This window comes from Chiloscyllium plagiosum, unplaced genomic scaffold, assembly GCF_037043375.1.
Source record: "Chiloscyllium plagiosum isolate Xiang-an unplaced genomic scaffold, Cpla_swu_hap1 HiC_scaffold_4, whole genome shotgun sequence".
Lineage (NCBI taxonomy): Eukaryota > Metazoa > Chordata > Chondrichthyes > Orectolobiformes > Hemiscylliidae > Chiloscyllium > Chiloscyllium plagiosum.
In genome coordinates, this window is record NW_028270142.1 from 21,718,835 (window position 1) to 21,731,509 (window position 12,675).

At 38.1% G+C, this 12,675-nt stretch overlaps 1 protein-coding gene across 2 annotated transcripts in view; it reads right to left on the minus strand.

Annotated features, from left to right (window-relative positions):
• kcnv1 (potassium voltage-gated channel modifier subfamily V member 1) overlaps positions 1-1,101 on the minus strand; it is a 46,663-nt gene extending 45,562 nt beyond the window's left edge. For both annotated transcript variants that reach the window (XM_043689010.2, XM_043689008.2), the window contains exon 1: positions 551-1,101. The gene's annotated coding sequence lies outside the window, so the exon portion shown is untranslated. The remainder of the gene's footprint in view (positions 1-550) is intronic.
• Between the last annotated feature and the right edge of the window lie 11,574 nt (positions 1,102-12,675).

The following is a 12,675-nucleotide window of genomic DNA, read 5'->3' on the forward strand; positions in this document are numbered from 1 at the left end:
TCACAGGTATCAAAACAACACTTTTTAGAAAGAACACAAAAGCAGATACAGGACCAGATACAAAAGGCGGGTCCGGCAATTTTTTTTTTGAAAAGTTCAGGCATGGAGAGCTGATTATGTAATTGAGGTTGAAACAGAAACATTCCCATTGTATTATTAAAAATACGGCAGAATGGACTTAACATAAAACTTGGGAAAAGAAATCCAAGCAAATTTTAGATGCATTAAAAACATACATTCAGGCTAATGAACAGTCACTCCGCCGTTTTTTTTTGGGGGGGGGGAAGAGGAGTGAACAGATGAAGTTCTTCAAGATAAAGTGAAGGGAAGGGAAAGGGGAAAATGTAATAAAGCCAGCTACAAAAAAAAAACTGATTTCCAAAACGTATACCGGAAGAAAACAAAAGTAAAGCTTCTTAAAGCGATGTCAAACGGGATTGGCAGCCGCAATTGAGAGTAGGTCAGGGGTAAGGAGAACGCCGGAGAGAGAGAGAAGCAATATCCATCGTTAAAACTTGCACATGGCTGCAGAAACTGGAGGAAGACCTACCTGAGTGAGAAGTCAAGTCCTCCTCACTGACGAAGGTGTCAGGTAGAAGCTGGCATTGCCCATGGACAGGCTGCAGGAGACCCTGAGGTGGTTTGGGGCCGGCCCGTTGGTAGGACTCTGTCCCGAGTTGTTGAGTGCTCTGTGTCCGCAGGCGCTCAGACAAGAGCATGCAGCAGCTCCCAGCCCCTCCACTGGGCGCTTTCTCCCTGATGTATCCTCCCAAATCCACGTGGTCCCGAGCAAAGCGAGTGACAGCTGTAACCCCCAGGGTTAAAATGAAGTTTTATTTTAGTTTAAAATGAAGAATTTTAGTCCTGCCAGAATGACACCCCTCCCCAAAGCTGCTTTTCAACACTTTGCCCAGTCTCTCCACATTCCCCAGCAACTCTCCGACCAGAGAACTTTGGAGCAGTCTCTCACAACCCAGGGAGACTGCCCGCCGCACTCTCCAGCTCTGTTAGTTCCCTCTCAGAACAGAAATGCAGCGATCTCTCAGGAACTGAGCAAAGTTGCCAACCACTGACAGCGCTCGGTGGGAGAGAGAGGCAGTGGGGTGGGAGAGAGACTGACATTCACGATCAAGCCGCGGCGCTAGACTGCACTCGAGGCGAACTCTTACACTTAGTTTAACAGATCCGCATCGCAACTTTCAAACCAAGGTGAGTCTTTGTCACATGGGTGAGGGGAGAGAGGCACATGACGGCTGTGACAGCTCGCTCCCTTAAAGCAGCGAGGAGGTAGCTCCGCTCATGGAATACAAGGGGGGAATGAGCAGGGACCTCTTTTAAACTGGAACAAAACGGTTCAAGCTTCTCTTTGTCCCCGTGTCCGAATCATTTTCTGCTCCCCCTTACCTTACCTTCCTGCAGTTTGCCGTTTCACGTTTATCTTGACTACCTTTTAAACTTTATTCGGGTGTTTTTCACGAATCTGTGAACAATGCATTTTTTTGAGAAAATAGGCTTGAAACATTTCTATAAATACAGGATTGTGAATGATGCTATACAAATGCAAATCGTTTTCCTCTGTTCCAACCTTTTCTTTCAAAAAATAAACTTTATTCTAACTATAAAATCATTTCCTTCTCCCTTCCACTTGCACCATCTCGTTTGAAAGTGGAAGAAAGTTGCATTTTAATCTCAAAGGGTTAAATTGTGAGGCAAGTTTAAACAGAATCATATTTCATGGATTTTGAAGGTTAAGAGTGAATCGATCAATGTTTTCATTATAATAATGTGAACTGATGAGACAGAGATGGGGAAAAAAAAATATTTTGGCTTCCAATGACAAATGCTGGAGATCACAGCGGGTCAGGCAGCATCCATGTTTTGAGTCGAGATAACTTCATTGCTGACGTGAGGTGGGGAGGGGGATGTGGAGTGTTGTGGGAGAGGTTAAGTGTTCGGAATGTGAACAATGGTGTGTCTAACTGCAGGTATGTGAATTCAAGAGCTACCATTCAACGGACACAAAGTTGTGAAAAAGCAGTTGAGATGCTTAGAATGACTGTTGGAGGCTATTTCTGCATTATGCTCAACCCCTGTTCTCCAGTATGACAGTGGTGGGCTGTACACTGTGATACCTAGTACAGCAGAAACAAGTTGAATTGGAGATGAAGGAACATAGTGAGCATGCTGCATCCTCCTCTAAGTTCTGGTTGCAGGCCTCCAGACAGTTACACTGCTTCCTCCAATCATTTTGGAAAACAAGAGACTGACTCTGATCTTCCATTAGATAAACTTGACAAGACTTTTCATGAGCCTTAAGGAAGGCTGCCTTCCTTAAAGTGTCAAGTGGCCTTGCCAGACTCTGACCCTGCCTTGGCCAAAATGGCCAATACTGGGAATAAGATCAGGAACTTTAATTTTTCCAAATTACTTGCCTTCCTGGTCTCGGCAGAGTCCAAAATGTGAGCCTATTTCAGATCCATGACATAAGAACAGGAAGACATTTTTAAAAATCCCAATTTTTAAACGGGTACAATTGGGTTTGGGTAAGAAGGAGACAAGGAAGTCTGTGATCGAGGGATGGCAGGATTGACAAAGTGATAGAAGGATGACGATCCCGTACACAAAGAAAAGATGCTTGTGACACAAGTAGCCAAGGAGAAGAAAGTTTGAAAGAAATGTAAATGGAAACAGCAGAAATCTTGCCAGCACCTTCTGTTCAAAAATCTGGGATTGGTGGATATGACCCAAAATCTTTTAATTCAGTGGTTATTCCAGAAGGTTTTAAAATGCCAAAGATAATGTGTTCTTCCTTGAGCTCTGCTGAACTTCTCTAGAGCAGTCTATGAAGTTGATGATCAAGAGATCAGAGTGGAAGTGGGTTGGAAAATTAAGATAGCATGGAAAGCCATTGCCATGATTGTGGACAGACTTTAAAAATTGGATTTGGCCATTGTGGGGTTATTTACAGAAGCATTTATTTATAACAGAATAGTGGAAGGTTAGAGCAACTCCTCCAAAAAGATTTTGAGGCTCAATTAATTCAAATGTTAAAGCTGAGATTGATCACTTTTTGTAAATTAAGAGTATTAAGGATTATGCTTCCAAGTCTTGTACTTGGAGCTAAGATATTCATTAGTTATAATTTAGTTTGATGGTGGAACAGCCTCACCAGACTGACTGTTTGACACTGTTCCTGTGTTATCCCTAAACTGCCATTGTAATACTGGTGAAGTAAAGCATTTGTCTAGTAATATTGCAAGCAGTCGTTTCTATCATTACTTAAGTAGTTTAGTTACAGCTGCAGTTCAAACAGCTCACTGTTGCCATCTACAGTGTAAGCATTCATACATGCTTCACTTTATTCTTTGTAATATTACATTTAATCTAATAATACCACTGAAATTTCACAGTGATTTCTGTGGGTAATTTCATTAAAAGTTGCTGGAACCATCGCTTAAACATCATTTTTGTCTATGTGAACCTTGAATGTACTCAATGAGTCAACCTCTACACCCTCCTCAGTAAAGAACTCTTCAGATTTATTACCCTCTGAGAGAAGAAATTTCTCCTCATCTCAATCTTAAATGGGCAACCCCTTACTCTGAGATTATGCCCTCTTGTTTTAGACTTTCCCACAAGGGGAAACAAGCTCTCAGCCCTTACCACAGCAAACCCTCTAAGAGTCTTTTATATTTCAATAAGGTTACCTTTCATTCTTCTACACTCAAAAAAGCATAAGCCCAATCTATTCAACCTTTCCTTATATGAAAACTCCTTCTACACAGGTTCAAGTTAATGAACCTTGTCTCGACTGCCACCAATCCTAATATATTTTTCCACACATAAGGGGACCCAAACAGTTCACAGTATTCCAGCTGGAGTCTGAAGTGTCATGTATAGTTTCAGCAAAACTTTTTTTTTATATTCCATTCTCTTTGAAATACAGGCCAACATTCAAGTTTCCTTCTCATTCCTTGTTCAACTTGCATGCTAATTGTTTATGCTTTATGCATGAAAACCATCAATCCCTCTGTCATGTAGTTTTCTGCAGTCTTTCCCCATTTACGTAATATTCAGTTTCTTCCTGGCAAACTCATATTTTCCCACATTACATCTGCCATATTTTTGCCCACTCGTGTTACCTAACTATATCCTTTTGTAGACATGTTATCCTGCCTGCTTGCCTTCTGATCAATTTTTGTGTCTCCACTAACTTGGTGATAGTACATTCACTCTCCTTATCGAAGTCAGTGTGATATTGTATTTAAATCATGGTGGCCTCAACACTGGGCCCTGTGGCATTCCACTAGTTACAGGTTTTCTTCCTGAAAATACTCCCATCATTCCAATTCTTGGTCTCCTATTGTTTAGCCATTTCTGTATCCATGCCAATGTACTATCCTCAACATCAAAGGCTCTTATTAAGTAGACATCTATGCAGCACCTTATCGAACAGCTTTTGCTTATCCATATTTATTACATTTACTGACATCCCTTTACCTATCCTGCTTGTTAATTCATCGAAGTTTTCTAATAAATTTGACAGGCCTTTGCCTTCATGAGGTCATGCTGACTCTGTTTGATTGTAATGTATTTCTAAATGCTCAGCTATTCCATGCTTTCTAACAGACTCTCTCACTTTCCCAGTAATAGATACTACATTAACTGGCATATAGTTGCTTTTTTTTTGTCTTCTTCCCTTTCTAAAAAAAAGCATTACATTCGTAGATTACATCTGGGACTTTGTAAATGTTGAATACAGCTGTATGAAAGTCCTCCTACAAAATCAAATTTCTTTAAATTCCATCACAACATTTTAGTTTCTAATTCACAAGTTATAATGTTCCTTATTAATGGGTTAGCAGGCAGAGTATAAATCAGGAAGTTAGAAGTGTTTGTAATAAAGTTAAATAAGAATAATGGAGCATTTTAATTTTCAGGTAGACTGGGCAAAACACATTTTTAGTAATAGTGTGCAGAAAGAAATGTAACCATGCTAGTTTTCTAGATCTGTACATCATGGAAACAACTAGGGAACAGTCTACTTCACATCCTGTTTTGTACAATGTGAAAAGGATAATTAATAATCTTGTTGTAAAGGAGCCTCTTTGGAGTACTACTTCATATTATTATAAATTTTTGTGTTCAAGTTGAGACTGATTTAGTGGAAGTGAATTGGCAAAGGCAGATTAGGAATGTAGATTAAAAATGTGAATGTGGACAAGCAGTGACAATTTTTGAAAAAACTTGCAACAAATAAGCATTCTCTTGAAGAATAAAAAGCTCAAGGAACATGTGGTCCTACTGTGGCTAAGAGAAGTTAAAGATTATATAAAATAAAAAGAAGGGGCTTATAATATGGCCTGAAAGCATAATTAACCTGGAGATTTGAAAAACTTCCAAATTGAGGAAAGGCTGGTTAAAAATGACAATTAACAAGAAAAGAAAATATGAGAGTAGATAAAACCGAATGCAAAACCTTCTGTCTGTATAGACATTGATTGGTGAAAATAAACATGCACCTCTTGGAAGCTTAACCAAGAGAAATTATATTATACAGTAAAGAAATGACAAAGGCATTTGAAAAAAGAAATCAGTATATTAGAAGACACAAAAAATAATACAGAAACAAAAGTGAGCCAAAATTTCAATGAAAATGAAGAACTTAGGGATATTGTTATAAAATGAATTGAATAAATGTAATTAATATGGCTTGAAATAAGAACTTTGTTGTACCTCCTCACTTCCATCAAAGGATTTTAAAAGAGATAACTTTGAGATAATGGATTAATTAGTTTTTATCTTCCAGTATTCCTTAGACACTGCAACAGCATCCTGCTTTGGAAGGTAGCAATGATGGCCAAACTATTCAAAAAAAGAAGCAGAGAAAGCAAAGGGAGCTATAGGCCAATTGAACTGATATCTCTAGTATGAACAATACAATAATCTATTATTAGATAACAGAAGATTTAAACTCATAATTGATTGAGCAGAGATACAGATTTGTGAAATTGAAGTAAAGTTTCACAAAGTGCTCGAATTTTTTTTTAAAGCTGTAATTAGCAGATAAGAAGAGAAGGAAGCAGTCAGTGCAGGTTGTCTGGATTTTTGGGATGTAATGGAGAAGCACAGAATGAAATGAGAACAGAATCGGAATTTGGTGCAAATAGGAGTTCAGTGAAGAGCAAAACACGGTGCTCCCTGCTGTTCTTTTTTTTCCCAGCACCTGGGAAAATTTGTCCATCTGAGCCTTGAACGTACTTAATGAGTCAACCTCTACAGCCCTCCTCAGTTAAGAACTCTTCAGATTTATTACCCTGTAAGTGAAGAATATAAAAGAAAATATAAAAGATTCTTAGAGGGTTTGGTGTGGTAAGGGCTGAGAGTTCTTCTCTCTCCAATCTCAGAGACAGGTATTTTAACTAACTAAATTAGGAACTAATTGGCTGAATAAATTAATTAGGTTAGAGAGAGTAAATGGTGTGTTGTGAAATGTCTTGTAGTCCTGAAACAATAGCTGCAATAGGCTTCTGTAACTTAAGCAGAGTTACTGAGTTGGAGTCTGAATTTCAGTCATTACAATGCAATGCACAGTGCAAAAGTTACTAGTCATGGTGCTTCAGGAAGCTTTCATAGCTCTCTGGTTAAGTGGAATATTAGAATTGTTTAATGGTCAGGTACAAGAGAATGTGACTGCTAGTCAGGTAGGTGCTCCAGCGTATAGTGATGGAGGTGCCTAGCTCTTGTCTTTGATGGACAGGGACAAGATACTCAGATCTGTGTGGGTGAGAACAATGACAATGGTCATGTTAGGCAAATTGACTGTGGCATCCTGACGTAAAATGCCATTTACATGAGGATAATGAAAAGGAATTTGGTAGCATTAGGGACCAATATAGTAGGGGATCGGTATTTATGACCAGGATCTCTGAAGTTACGTTGCCACTTACTTATCTCACTAGAAGTGCCCTTATGTTGAACAAGAAATAGTTTATTGCATATTGCCATTAAATATAAGGTACATTGTCACAGAAACTAGGAGGTGGACTTTGAGATCTTAAGCTGTTCTGCCACAAGTCCATTTCATATGATCACAGTGAGCCATAGCTGGTCCTCTGTATTACGGTAACCCTTTTGGACCCAATACAATATCATTTTTCACATTTTATTTTCCATTATCAAAAATTATGCATTCATGTATACATTTCTCCCCAACTCTCTGACTTGACAAATTCAGATGGTCTAGAGTTTTTGTTAATGTCATAGAAGGTGTTCAGTTCATATTTGGAAGACTCATAGTTCTCTGGGTTGAAGATTATTGATTTGACTCTTCTCCTAATTGTACAAAGTCTGACAATTCCACTGAACCAGCAAAATTGTAAGCTCTTGGAGTTCCTATTTTTGGCAAAACAAAAACACAGGTAATAGTTTCTTTGAATATCTGGGGAACCTTTAATCTCATGGATTTGTTTTTTTTGGAGAAACATACAGTGTTACTTCTTCCCAGCACCTTGAATGTTTGGAGATTGGTCATTTCTTCTCAGTGTGATTCCCCCAGATCTCAGATCAGCTGCTCTTTATTCTCTACCTGCCTGTAAGTCTATGCTGAAATATGTAGGCTCTTTACATCAATTTGTTGATTGGTTTTGACATTCCTGTTTGTTCTCAATGATTATATTATTGCTGAAACCAATTTGTTTGCTTCCTCAGATCTGCTATTTCAGGATTACTTCTTACTTTGGATTATCACTGTCCTGTTACTGATGATTATTCCTACAAAAATAAGGAAAAAGTTATTATTTGAACTTGTCTTTTCCAAATTACCTTAGTATCTGTAATAGCACATTTTTTCAACATGTGATGTTACATTCTAGATAGCATCAGTTGTAGATTTGTCAGCTAGTTCAATGGTGGTTTATTACTCATTGGCTACTTTGTGTTTCCTTATTAACCTTGTTGACTCTTGCAGTCCAAACTTCCTTCAGTGTTGTTAGCATTGATAAACATTTCTGCCAATACAGTATGGTCAGATGTTTCCATCTTGCTGATTAAATGAAACAAATTCCTTATGCCAACATAACCAATCTTAATGGATTCTGTCTTTTGTTTGGGTTACCCCCATGAGTCTGAAGAGCCCTATGACATCCTTTACCAGTTGTACTTTTGACCAGTTGTTTCAAAACCAGCTGTTCCTTGTCCAACTGTTCTTTGACATTGTTCCATGATAGGCTGTACCTGAACCAGTCGTTTCTTGACTAACTCATTTAATTCTTTCAACCATTTAATGAAGATTGATGTCAAAATACACCTCCACACTCAAGAATGACAACTTTTGATTTTGAAGTATGTATAGATTTTCTACTATTTGATATTCCTTATATTAGACAGTTGCTCCTAGCACACTTTAAATCATACCTCCTGGATCCTCCCATAGACTGAATGGAGCTTCATGCAATCTTCAGTATTTGCACTTTTTGAATGATTTCCGAATCAATATTTTCTTCCAGGCATTTTATTCCATTATTAATATTTATATATTAATGTATGTTATTACATTAACCACACGCATGCACACAGCTGTAAGTACATTTTTACTTCCAGCATTTCAGTCTGTGACTATGCCATTTATTTAAAGTGTTAAAGTTTAAAGAGGCCAATGTCCATTCATTCTCTATGGCTCAACCTCTGAACCACTCTTACAGTTCTTTGCAATTTGTAACTGCCTTCATATAATTAGCTCTATATTCGCTTCGGTCTCTCTGTCTTGATGAAGAGTTTCGGCCCGAACTGTTGATTTTCCTGTTTCTAGGATGCTGTCTGATCTGCTGTATCTTTCCAGCTTCACAACTGGAAAAGTTGACTCTGGCTTCTAGCATCTGCAAGCCTTACTGTTCCAAACTTCTCGTTCTCACTCCCTTCTGCACCTCAGTTCTCCTCCCAGTCTGAAATTCTTTTAGCATGGCTTAAAGATGCTCATTGATAAAACTTGCTGTGAGTTTGTCTGCTGCAGGCTGTTTAATTGTTCAGCTGCTCAGCTACTGACTCCCTGCCTGAGTTACCTTTGAAGTTGAGATTGTAAATTTCTATTGCGTTTGCTGACAATTGGTTCCACGTAGTTACCAGCATTCTGATGGCAAGAGGCCCTTCTCTTAAACAAGATGTAATCTCTCGCAAGTTGCAACTAGGTACAAGTTAGATCGGTTACAGTTGGTCCAGGTATTCTGCAAAACTTGACCTACTCTTGAGAAACAATGCAGGGCAGGTGACTGAGGTGGAGACTTCTAAATTTTCTTCCGAGTCATCCACATATTAAAGTTTAGCGAGGGATGTCCATTTGTTTTCTTACACATAAGGCCATAAGATATGGAAGGCATTCAGCCCATTGAGTCTCCTCCACCATTTGATCATATCTGATATGTTTCTCAACCCCATTCTCCTGCCTCCTCCCTGGAACCCAGAAATAATAAAATAAGATGAATTACTACAAATCTGCAATACATGTTATTCTGGAATAAGGAAATCCTAAATAATTGAGGAGGAGAGTGAAGGTAATCTCCAATTATAGCTATTGCAGATCTCTAATTATACCAATGTCTCTAATTTTATCAGTGGATCTTTCATGGTATTAGTCCAGCACATCCAAATGCAATTTTTATTTTGTAATACAGCATGAGATAGCACTGACCCAGATTGTGCTATCAAAGCAATAGTGAGTTTATTGGCAGATTCTCACAAATATTATTGTGTAAGTCATACAGCAGCTTATGTGAGGATGAGATACCCTATAAAATGCACTGTTGATGGAGGAGGTGTGCCATCTCATCATCAGCAAATTCGGCAGCTTAACCTGTACCTTCCAATGTCTTTAGTGAATCATTGCTCAGCTTTGGGAAATCAGAATGCAGGATTAAAGTTTCATAAAATTTCCATTTTATATATTCTCTGGATAAATAAGTTTTTACTGTACTTAAATTGCACAGCTTCCTGCTCAGCTAGAGTTTCCTACATGTCTTCAACCGTGCATTGTTTAAATGCAGAAATAAATTTTCATGTCTATATAATTCTGACATTGTCTCGTTCATAAAGAAGGATATTTTATTTTTAAAATAAATGCAGACTCTTACAAGATGGCTTCCTGAAGTCACATGATGACTCTTGTTGATTAACCGTAGCCAGAAGCAGATGTGCTATCATATTAGTCAATCACAAAATGTCATTAAACAATTAAAGGAATTTCTTGATTACCCATTGATATCTCAAACGTTTTGAAGGTTTCTGTAGTGTTGAACAGCAGATTTTTAAAATATATGCAGAGACCATGAGAGTGACATTTTGCTTCTCAAAAGGGGGATACAGGAAAGCAATCCTGCTGGTGGACTGCAGTAGTAAACCACGCGACCAAGGGTTACAATCTTCAGTGCTATTAAAGTGAAACAAACGAATTTGCCCACCTTCTCAGAACCTGTTTTGCTCAGTCGAACTGTACAAACAAATTCCGATTATTTGACTCCTGAGGATGTTGCAGCTGCTGAATTCTGAATTCAGGTTTTCAACCCCTTTACTTTGGAAAAATAAATCTTCAGGAAAGCCTGATCTGCCAGTCGAGACACTGACTTCATTTTAATCTTCAGAGGTAGCTTCTATACTGACTTTAAATTGTTCTTTCTTTTTGAATTTTAGATAATAAATGCATTTTTATTATTTATTTACTCTCAGCAGTAGTTCTGAAACAAACTAAACTTTAGCTAGCTTCAACCATAAAGCTATGCAGCTGGTAATTACTTTTTTCCTTTGAAACACTCAAATCTAAATGGGGAGTAAATGAGCTATACAGATTTGTATTTCATGGATTATTCTAAGATGTTATTCTCCAATTTCCCCTGTTCTCACTTCCATTTAAAATCCCTCGCAATTGTTAGGCACTGTCTGAGATAGAGGCTTTTTTTTCCAAATTTCCGATAAACTTGTATTAACCACTCATCCTTAAATAAATTTCAATAAAATATCAGGCAGAACTATTAAAAGACTAAACCCATTGCCTATATATTATTTCAAACAGCAACATAAAACTTGCAAAGTCTCTTTGAAGTATCATTCCTTTACGGTAATAATATTTTAGGAAGACTATTTTAGGTAACAGCAACACTGAACAGAAATACCTGGTTCTTGTTCTGGTGAAACATTTATGAGTCTTAATGGCAATCAGTAAACCAACCATCAAGTGAAGTTGGTGAGTGCTGGCAAATTAGTGGATCATGAACAATAATAATTTATTACAGCCAGTCAAACTTTCTGGACACCTGGAAGAAATCAGTTGAGCCGTGACTCTTCATTGTCGTTGTAGTACTTTGATCCAAAGTTCTCATTTATCGGAATGAGTGGGTGAATAAAGTAAACCTGTAACAATGTTACAAGTGGACATGTCAATGTTTCCACATTCAGCTTGAAGTGAATATTACATACAAATTACAGCGCAGTAACAGACTGTTCAGTCCAACGAGATTATCCTTGTATTTATGTTCCAGAAGAACCTTCTTCTGTCCTATTTTATCCCTGGTCCAATATTGTTTACTGGCTTAGCTGTTCTGAAAAAATCTGCAAAATCACAATAAAGATATTGTATCAATGCAAACACAGACAACTGATTTTAAACAATGATAAATCTGTCACCTTATGATTTGCTTTCTTCAAGTGTTAGAACATGATTTTCCATAGCATTCCTCTAATTATAGTTAGCAATGCTCCAAGTTAATAGATGGGACTACATTTTTGACAAACTACAAGTTTCTTGTGAGTATAAATGCAAAGTGTGAAAGTTTTAAAAGATACAGAATAAAGATGCTGAAGCAATATAGGCTATGTCATGCACAGACAGTTACCCGAGGATAGAATCAAACCCGAGTCTCTGGTGTTGTGAGGCAGCAGTGCTAACCACTGAGCCACTATATCATCCCAGTTTAAACAGGAACCAACAAAGGGAGATTTGAGGGCTCGGGATATGAATTCCTGAACTATGCTATGTGATTAACCGTGGAAGGAATTAAACAGATTGAAATTTTCCTATTTAGTCGAGGTGCAGAAAATAAAACATTAGTGTGATTACTTCATGTATTTTCACAGACTGAAGGCTAGTTTTGACAATGCCATTTCCTCTTTCATGAATCTCAAATGAATGAATGAGTTTCACTACAGTTGTAAACATTGCTGAAGTAATTGAGAAACATAGAGTCATAGAATCATAGAGATAGACAGCACGGAAACAGATCCTTCGGTCCAACTCATTCATACTGACCAGATATCGCAACCCAATCTAGTCCCACTTGCCAGCACCTGGCCCATATCACTCCAAACCCTTCCTATTTATATACCCATCCAGATGCCTTTTAAATGTTGCAATTGTACTAGTTTCCAACACTTCCTCTGGCAGCTCATTACATACACGCAACACACTCTGCATCTTAGGTCCCTTTTCCCCTCTCTTTCCCCTCTCAGCCTAAACCTATGCCCTCTAGTTCTGGACTCCCCAGGGAAAAGACTTTGTCTATTTATCGTATCCATGCCCCTCATGATTTTATAAACCTTTATAATGTCACCCCTCAGCTAACCAGTCTCCCATGGGGAACCTTGTCAAATGACTTACTGAAGTCCACATAGATCACATCTACCACTCTGCCC